The 10,516-nt window shown below is 34.0% G+C and overlaps 1 protein-coding gene across 3 annotated transcripts in view; it reads left to right on the top strand.

Moving 5' to 3' along the window:
* Nucleotides 1–10,516, top strand: part of LOC127865184 (ligand of Numb protein X 2-like) — a 185,798-nt gene that overhangs the window by 109,084 nt on the left and 66,198 nt on the right. The gene's annotated exons all lie outside the window — the stretch shown is intronic.

Genomic DNA, 10,516 nt, shown 5'->3' with positions numbered 1-10,516 from the left:
GTGACTCAAAACAGTAAAATGGTTTCCTGATGATAACTCAAGAATAATTAGGCCTAGGATCATGAAACTTCATAGGTACATTGATCATCACTGGCAGATGACCCCTATTGATTTTCAGGTCACTAGGTCACACAATGGCTGCCACTACAGCTGACAGCCCATATGGGGGACATTCATGTTTTACAAACAGTGCTTGTTAATATAGTCAAACTGCAGTCATATCAAAGTAAGAATGTTTTTATCATTTTGAAAAACTTTAATTTTATAATTATCCTGCTTGCACTTTACTTATTGAAATTTGCGCACCGAACCGCTCAGATAGGGAATACATGTAATAAATACTGACATGCGAGTTTTTTTACACCTTTATTGAGATTACACAACAGATTAACACCAATTATCTGTCGTTGTTGTTTAACCTCAAAGCGATTAAAATCGGTTCAACAGACTGTTGAATTGAGCAATCAAGATGTGATCGCCGCCATCATTGAATTGTTTGAAAATACATGACGTTGCATAGCATGGATTTGAATTAGAAATGGAAGGTTGGAGAAAAAACGGGATCCAAGACCCACCAGCGTTATATTGGATTCAGCGTTATAACAGAGAGCGTTATATTGGAGTTACAGTGTATTCAGCTGCATTCGCTAACCAATACGTAAGTCAGTTGTCTTTCGGTGACAACTCGACATGCTCGATTGGCACTTGTTATGCGACATTATCGCCGTATAACATTATAATCTAAAAAGGTTTATTCGGAAAATTTTGCATTTTTTGTGTGCACATTTTCGTCAGAACTTTGGGAAAAAAACGTTGATTTTTGCAATTGGGAAGCAGCCGAATATCTGCGGTAATTTTGGGCACAAAAAATCACTGCATACATTTGTTGTTAATTGTCTTTCAGATCAGTGTCCTACTTTTATTTGGCAAATCCAAAGATTTAATATGCCTGCTGGATTTTTTTTTGTCAGATAAAGCAGCTGTAGTTTGCTTAAATTAAAAGTTGTTCTTTAAATAAGAATTTTTGGTATATTGTTGTTAATTTGAAAAGGCATTCTTGTTTTGTGGATTTGTGACATATTTGCTTGGTTCCAATGGTCATAACAAAGAGCCCATACCATGTTGTGTGAAAATCTGTGTCTGTAGCTCAAAGGTCAATATCATACTTAAAGGTCAAATGTCAAATATTTGATTAACATAGTGGTCTGTTAACAAACTTTTGTATTGGGGGTATCAGCTTCTTGACCAGTTGCCCCTTGCTATAGAGAAAAATATATCTTTCTGTTTATTGCCAAAATGGTCCTGGTCCTTTGTCTATGGTCCAATTGTTTGTGATTCATTGAGAAGAGCTTTACAGAAAAGAACACTGGATATCATCAAAGCCTATGTTTGGCTGGATATTGGAATTGTTGCTGCTTACTTAGTGTTTGCTTCAAAGTACAGGTTTCTGATATTGGCAGTAAAAGGCCAGTGTAGTAGTTGTGGTAGCAATCCTACACAGGATCCTGTGAGCAGGTTTTGAAATATTGTCAATGTTAAATAGTGAAAGTATGTAGGCTTAATTTGTAAAGTGTTATCACACGGATTTTCAATTGATTGAGAGCTCTTAACCTGAGCAGTGCATTGTATAGGAATTGATTAATTTCAAACTCAGAGGACAGTGACTATTGGATATTATAAATATAAGTCAGAAAACAGTTAATAGCGTGATGGCTTCAAAAGATTATAATCATATATTTGGAATTAGTAATGAATTATGTATTTTATATCAAAAATGACGAACATTGCAACCTAATAATGACTATGTTAAGTGATTTAAGGTTTAGATTATTTATCCACTGGTTTTAGAACAGCTATTTTTTCTATGAAATGCAAAACTAAAAGAGAGAGAAAATGTATATGATGGTCATGTTTTGAAGTGCTTGAACACCACATTGTTCAATACAGCTCATGAAGAATAATGGATAGAAGGTCTTATGTGGGGGACCTGGTGCTGTCGCCAGCCAAGTAAGAGATGTTATTTTGTGATACTCATTAATATTTGTGGGATTTGTGGTGCACATTTAAAATAGCTGCATTATAATGTAAGCAGAGATTGTAAAAAAATCCATGAAACTACTTTGAGACTATAGGTTTGTTTTTGTCCTTCTGGTTGTTATTGAAATTTTAGGGGAAAATTTAAATAGTAAAATTAAATTTACTAAAGTAATTAATATACATTTGTGTGATATGTGAATCATTAAAAAATCCATAATACCACTTTGAGATTATAATTGTTTGATTTTGTCCTTCCTGTCTTTTTAGCTCACCTGATTGCTCAGGTGAGCTTTTGTGTTGGTCTTTGTCCGTTGTCTGTCCGTCCGTCCACATTTGTACGTAAACACTCTAGAGGACTCTAGAGGGCACATTTCTTGTCCGATCTTCATGAAACTTGCTCAGAAGCTTTGTCCCAATGATACCTCAGTCCAGTTCGAAACTGGGTCATGCCTGGTCAAAAACTAGGTCACTAGGTCAAAAAAAAGAAAAACCTTGTAAACACTGTAGAAGTTCATGCCCAATCTTCATGTTACTTTGTCAAAATGTTTGTCTCAATGATATGTTGGTTGAGTTTAAAAGTGGTTCTGGTCCGTTGAAAAACATGGCTGCCAGTTGGCGGGGCAGCTTTCCTTATTTGGCTATTGAGAAACCTTGTGAACACTCTAGAAGTCACAATGATATTTGGTCAGAACATTTGTTTTCTAGATCATGAGTTGAGTTTGAAAATGAAACTTGGTGAAAACATTGGTTTTATTTATGTCTCAGATGAGTTCGAAAATGGTCCCGATCGGTCTAAAAACATGGCCGCCAGGTGGGTGGGGCAGTTTTCCTTATATGACTACACTGTAACTCCAATATAGCGCGGTCAATGGGGTCCAAGCCACGAAACAGCGTTATAACGGATCCGCGTTATAGGTTTTGAGCTCATTTACTGCAGGGCGCTATAAAAAAACCAGGTATAGAATAGCCTATAATATAGGTCATGTATATTGCCATGCTGTGTTGACGCAAACACATGCATATAAACCGAAATGATCGATAACAGTATACGTACCGCTTTTCTTATGTGCACATTTATCCTATAATCCAATAAAATTGCAACATCACTTAAAAAATAATAATCTTGAACATTAATGATGATATATGTTTAAGAAATTCGTAAACACAACCGTACGCATATATGCCATTTTCAGAAGTGTTAAGAGTACAGTGCATTATGGGGCAGAGCTTTCATTGGACAAGCGACTTTAAATTTAGATTGAATGCAATACTACTCATGTACAAAAAATTGTTTTATTGCGTCATACGCATGCAAAAAACGTGTTTCCCGGGGACTTTCTGATACCGCGCGAAAATGAAAGTGAAACTCTGTTAACAATTACCGGTACACTGCGTTCGCATGTCAATAAATTGTCTGCATTATTTAATTTCTTATACACGAACTGAAAGATTAAATGACATAATACTAGAATGATAATGAAATGACAGAAATAGTTGTTTTATACAGTAGGCAGTATATTTCACAGCCGCTCATTTAATATAGTCAAACTGCAACCATATCAAAGTAAGAATGTTTCAATCGTTTTGAATTACTTTAATTGTATAACTATCCCGCTTGAACTTAACTTATGAAAATTATCGCATTGAACCGCTCTGATGAGGAATACATGTAATAAACACTGACACGCGAGTTTTTCACACCTTTATTGACATTACACAACAGATTAACACCAATTAGCTGTCCGTGTTGTTTAACCTTGAGGCGATTATAAGCGGTTCAACGGACGGTTGAATAAAGCAATCAACATGTGATTGCCGCCATCTATGAATTGTCTGAAAATACATGAAGTTACATAATACGGATTTGAATCAGAAATCAAATGGAAGGTTGGAGGAAAAATGGGATCCAAGCACCCTCCGCGTTATATTGGATTCAGCGTTATAACGGAGCGCGTTATATTGGAGTTACAGTGTATAGAGAAACCTTGTGAACACTGTAGAAGTCATATCTTTATGCCCCCCAAAGGAGGGTATATGGTGATTGCACTGTCGGTCTGTCCGTCACACTTTTGCATTTAGGTTTCGAAAAATGCTCATAACTTCTATGTCGCTTAAGATGTAACCTTCATATTTGGTATGCATGTGTATATGGACAAGGCCTTTCCATACGCACAAATTTTGACCCCTTTGACCTTGAACTTGAACTTAGGGTTCGCGTTTAGGGTTGCGAAATCTATGTTTAGGTTTCGAAAAAGCGTTTTTCGGGGGCATATGTCTTCCGATGGAGACAGCTCTTGTTTGCCTAATCATCATTCAACTAAGTCAAGACATTGGTTTTATTGATATCTCGGACAAGTTGGAAAATGGCTCAGATAGGTGAAAAACAAACACTTTTTAGCTCTCCTGATTGCTCAGGTGAGGTTTTAGGATCTGTCTTTGTCCGATGTCCGTCCATCAACATTTGGTTTGTAAACACTCTAGCACTCACATTTCTCAAGCATTCTTTATCAAAGTTGCTGAGAAGCTATATGGCCACATGATCTCAGTCAAGTATGATAATGAGCAAAATCGCATAATAAATGCCAGAATTATTGCCCTTATATTGTCAAAATTTTCATGATATTATACAAAATCCTTGTAGAGGTCACAATTTTGTTGCAGATTTTATGAATCTTTGTCATAATATTTATTTCTGTAAGCAAAGTTTGATGTTTGCTCATGAGGGGTCAAAATATAGGTCACCAGGTCAAATCTTACAAAAACCTCGTAAACACTCCATACGCCAGAATTTTGGTTCAATAATGATGAAACTTGACCAGGATGTTTGTCTGGACAATATCTAGGTTAAGTTTGACATTTGGTAATGTGGGGACAAATCTAGGTCATGGGGTCTAATCTTACAAAAACCTTGTAAACAGACTAGAGGCCATAGTTTTGGTCCAATAATGATGGTACTTGACCAGGATGTTTTTCTTGATGATATCTAGGCAAAGTTTCACATTAGGTCATGTGTGGTCAAAATCTTGGTCACGAGGTCCAAATCTTACAAAAACCTTGTAGAATTAGCATTACTTGCAAATGTTTGCATGCAAAAAACCCGTGCAAATGGACAGTACTCAATCAGAATTAATCATATGTTCACACTGCAAAAGTAAACAGCAGAGAACCAATCTAATATGCTCTAGAGTACTGAATTTTCAACTAAGCAATGAACATGGTGTAAGCCCATCTGATCATCAGACCTACTGACAATCAGGTAATTTTTATGCCCCCTTTCAAAGAAAAGGGGGTATATAGTTTTGGCACTGTCCGTCTGTAAGTCTGTCAGTCTTTCTGTCTGTCACACTTTTCGTGTCCGCTCTCTATTTCAAATACTTTTCATCCAATCTTTACCAAACTTGGTCAGAAGTTGTATCTAGACAATATCTAGGTCAAGTTCGAATATGGGTCATGCCGGGTCAAAAACTAGGTTACGGGGTCACTTAGTGCATTTCAAGGATTTAGCATGGTAAAATGGTCATAACTTCTATCAACACGTTTAAAGGGGGCATGTGTCATCCTATGGTGACAGCTCTTGTTTGCTTCAAAGATTGTAACCCACTTGCAGCTTTTACAACAACATTATTTTGTGTTTACCGGTGTATGATCAGGGTTTTTTTTGGCCCGATTTTATAGCCGAAATTCGGCTATGTTCCCAATCCCAAAAAGTGTACTTTTTTCCCAAAATGTGGCAAAAAATTCCCAATTGCCAAAAAAAAAACAAAAAATAAAAAAATGTTTTTTTTTTTTTTTTTTTTTTTAGAAAGAAGTCTTATGTGTATTTTATCTCAATTTTAATTCAATTACATCTAACAAAGTATTATATGATTTTTTTTCTTTTAATTTGAATGATTATAAATAGTTAAATCAAATTTAGTATTTCCCTAATCAGTGGACTTTTCGTGTGGAAAAAAAGGCTAATGAATTTATTTTTCCAATTTCATGAAAATGCCGATAAAATTCCAAATTCCAAAGCCATGGGCTATCTTCCCAAAAAGTGGGAAAAAAACCCTGATGATATCTCATTAATAAATAAAGCTCATTTTCATCGATTTCGTACGCCAGTTTTACACTGCAGCATCAATAAATTTCGAGAATTATTCCAAACGTTAACGGAGCGTATCGAGTTTTTGCTAAACGACAATAGGCTGAACAATTGTTTCACAAACGTAGCGTTGCAGGCATGTGGTAATATTTCAAGATGGAGGACAATGAAAAGAAGTTTCAATGCTCAGCTAAAAATTACAAATAATCAAATTAATGACGGACTTTGTCCAATTAATATGGATAAATGAAAAGTGTTTATCATTCAACGATGGAGAATAAATAATTGTTATGAAAAATTTATATAGGTTTTGAATGTCACAGAACAAGTTTTTGTAATTTAAAGTTCAATCTACTTATGAAGAAAAATACATCTGCAAGATTCTGGTTCGGAAATGGAAACAGAAAAACATGGTTCGATTGAATAATCAGATTCATTTGCATATCCTGCTTTATTATGTTTGTCACTCTATATAGTTTTCTGTAATGGCATGTTAGTGAAATGGAATCTATTAAAAAGTAAACATTGAAAATGTATTAATTAATCTCTGCTAAAGACATTGATAACACTCAAGTTTATATTTTTTGGGTGTAAATATTTCCCCCGAACTGAAGCATATGCTAAATTTATGTCCCAAAATCAGCCTTTCACACTATTTTTGACCATTTTGAATTTACCTCCTGAAATAAAACTTAAAATTGAATCCTGTGAAATTTACAACTGGCCTGTAAATTTATCCTCCTTGTAGGCCAGTCTGGCCTGTGAATTGTGACGGTCTTTCGCCATGTCTGAAAATGGAATTTAGTAAAGTCATTATTATACATTAAGTATTATTTTACATGTATCATGGTATAATTACGCACAAAATCGGTTTTGGTAATACATCCTTAATAGTTATCTTAGTGAGTGTCTTTAAAAAAAAGTTTGGTCAATTTAGTCTACATCAGGTAAAAAATCTAAGGTAAAAAATCAAAGGGGATTTTTTATGTAAAAAATATTAAGGGGATTTTTTTATGCAAAAACTTGGTTTTTAGCTCGACTTTTCAAAGAAAAATGAGAGCTATACTACTCGCCCCGGCGTCGGCTTTGGTTAAAGTTTTTTATAAAGTCAAATAACTTTAACACTATCAAAGATAATTAACTCAAACTTGGAATACTTCTTTATGACAACAAGACAATTGTGTAGGTCAAGATGCATAACTCTGTCAGCATTATTTTTAGAGTTATGCCCCTTTTTAACTTAGAATTTCAGGTTAATTTTTTTAATAAGTTCAATAATTTGAATACTATCGAAGATAATCAATTCAGACTTGGACTACTTCCTTATGGGGACAGGACACTTGTTTAGGTCTAGCTGAATAACTCTGTTAACAATATTTTTAAAGTTATGCCCCTTTTTAACATAGAATATGTTGTTAAATTTCTAAAACTTTAACACTATCAAAGATATTTAACTCAAACTTGGAATACGGGTACTTCTTTATGGCAACAAGACAATTGTGTAGATCAAGGTGCATAACTCTTTTGAAAAAAATTATGAGCTTATGTCATCACCTGAGCGGCGTCGGCGTCCGGTTAAGTTTTGTGTTTAGGTCCACTTTTTTCATAAAGTATCAAAGCTATTGCATTCAAACTTGCTTCCCTTGCTTACTATCATGAAAGGACTGGGCAGGCAAAGTTATGTAACTCTGACTGGCATTTTGACAAAATTATGGCCCCTTTTATACTTAGAAAAATGAAAATTTGGTTAAGTTTTGTGTTTTGGTCCATTTTACTCCTAAAGTATCATAGCTATTGCTTTCAGACTTGGAACACTTAATTGAATGATTAAGTATGTACGTGATAATTATGTAGCATTATGAGCAGCTCCACATTAAGTAAGAACATCACAGCATTCAAGCGAATGAGTTCACTGGAGTCTGTTAAGATTAATATAACTGTATTGACGTTAATTATACAGTAAAAGGACATAACAAAAATTAATAATTCATGAGTATTGTATTTTAATTGTAAATTGATAATTGTTATATTTGAACTAGCTGTGCATTTAGTCTGGTGGTAACTCTGACACTTTATACTGACAATGTATTATTGTATTTTATGTCACAGATGTTGATTCTATTTTGTGGTGTTGTTTTTGCACAGATGTTCATTAAATACAATTTCAGGCTATGAAACATGCATACATTTGTTAATTGTGCAAATCAGGTTTTACTAGGATTTTTTGAACATGTATAATTTATCCTCATTGTGATCTTGTGATTTCTATATATGTTCTGAGTGATAATGTTTGCTGATTCTACCTGGTACAATGGTCTAAGAGCTCTTAAGTGTTGTGGCAGGTTCTGGGTCTTACCAAAGATGAGAGGGGGCAGTTTTTGTATAAAAAAGGTAGTTGTTATATCCTGCAAACAAAGTTTGTAGGGGGTATACTAGATTCACACCCTGTCGGTCGGTCATTTGGTTCATTTGTCTGTCAGTTTGCTATAATGTGTACTTCCTGTTGTGAACTTTTCTGTCAGTCTGTCAGGTTCTTAATGTGTACTCTGAACTATTCTCTTAGTTTTCTTCTAACTGAAGTAAAACTTTATGTATAATTGCTATTTTATGTTATGTTTTCCGGTGGTTTATAGAGAAATATCAGTGAATTAATACTGATAATTTCACTGTTTCACTGTTTACTGTGAAGTGACATAATTTTTTATACGAAATGACGTCATTATCCCAGCAAAATTCTTTAGTTAAACTCTTTAACAATGTATAGAAACGGTGAAAAAAGCATAAAATAAAAAGAAAATTTGTTGGATTTGGTGGAATATCGATTTTAATTCACTCGTGATCATAGAAAAAAATATTTTTTCTATGATCACTCGTGAATTAAAATCGATAATCCACCGAATCCACCAATATCCTCCATATATCTATGTAGATCAGCAGGATGATGTTTTGCGCAAGTTGCACTGTTTTTGCACAGTTATGTGCTGTTCAACATGGGCAAATTGTTCATACTTACATCATTTTACATGTGTACTTTTTGTCATGAACTCATCTCTTTGTTTTTCTTTTGATTAAGTTTAAACTAAGTATAGCTAGTTGTTGTTTATTCAGAAGTTATTTGATTTTGTGTGTTGCTTATGTTTTTGGCAAGATATGCTTAGCACAGTTTTGTGCCTTTGAACGTAGGAAAAGTTTGGAAAATGTTGTAGTTTTGAATTATTTTACGCTGCAGTGTACTTTGTGTAGTTTACTTGTTACTGTTTATTGTGTATTTACATGAAACATTCTAGATATGTTGTTTTGACTGTTAAGCAGTTAACTATGTTATTATACGCCTGTATGAAAAATGGGGCGCATTTTGGGAAAAACATGTGAAAAGTTCTGTTTGTGTATGTCACACTATTTGTTGAAAAATTATGTCCCTTGAAAATTGATTGAATAAATCAACATCTTGAATGACTGTCCTAGTTTTTTATGAAATTTAAATGTCACAAGTGAATTTTAATGAACAACAATGCATATTTGCTGTGAAAGAAGTTGCTTTTTAGTGGATTTGTTTTAAAATATGGGGCAAACCAGTCCCAATCTCAAATTTTTCCCAAATGACCTTACATTTCTCAATAATATGTTACATTTCATGTCTTCAGCTTGTTGTTTTAAACAATAACAACATAGCCCCATTCCCAAAATGGTATAAAAAAGCACTACTTATATTTCAGAAAACATGTTTGGGAGATGTAAACATAAACATGTTGATTAGTATATGAAAAATTTCTGATGTATGATAATGGTGTTCTGTTTTATAATTTATTCTAAAATCAAGGACCACTATATATATATATATATATATATATATATATATATATATATATATATATATATATATATAATATGTGTCTTGTTCTGAGAAAACTGGGCTTAATTCATGTGCGTAAAGTGTCGTCCCAGATAAGCCTGTGCAGTCCACACAGGCTAATCAGGGACGACACTCCGCTTTTATGGTATTTTTAGTTTCAAGGAAGTCCCTCTTTACCGAAAATCAAGTTTAGGCGAAAAGTGTCGTCCCTCATTAGCCTGTGTGGACTGCACAGGCTAATCTGGGACGACACTTTACGCACATGTATTATGCCCAGTTTTATCAGAACAAGACACATATAATAACAATTTAACATTATCCTATTTGCGAGTGTCAAATATATTTTAATGGTCAACTATTCAATAAATGTATATTCCTTAATCGATAGTAAGGTCCCAACAAAATATTAATATTGATATGTCTTTTCAGAAATTAATCAGACACAATTAACATCCATAGTTGTGTATCAAGTCACCTAACTACTACATAAATCAGACTTAAGGCATATTATGGGATTGCGATAGGATCATGAAGACTTACAG

This window comes from Dreissena polymorpha, chromosome 1, assembly GCF_020536995.1.
Source record: "Dreissena polymorpha isolate Duluth1 chromosome 1, UMN_Dpol_1.0, whole genome shotgun sequence".
Taxonomy (NCBI): domain Eukaryota; kingdom Metazoa; phylum Mollusca; class Bivalvia; order Myida; family Dreissenidae; genus Dreissena; species Dreissena polymorpha.
Note: the sequence above shows the minus strand (reverse complement) of the source record. Positions and strands in the feature narration are given on the sequence as shown.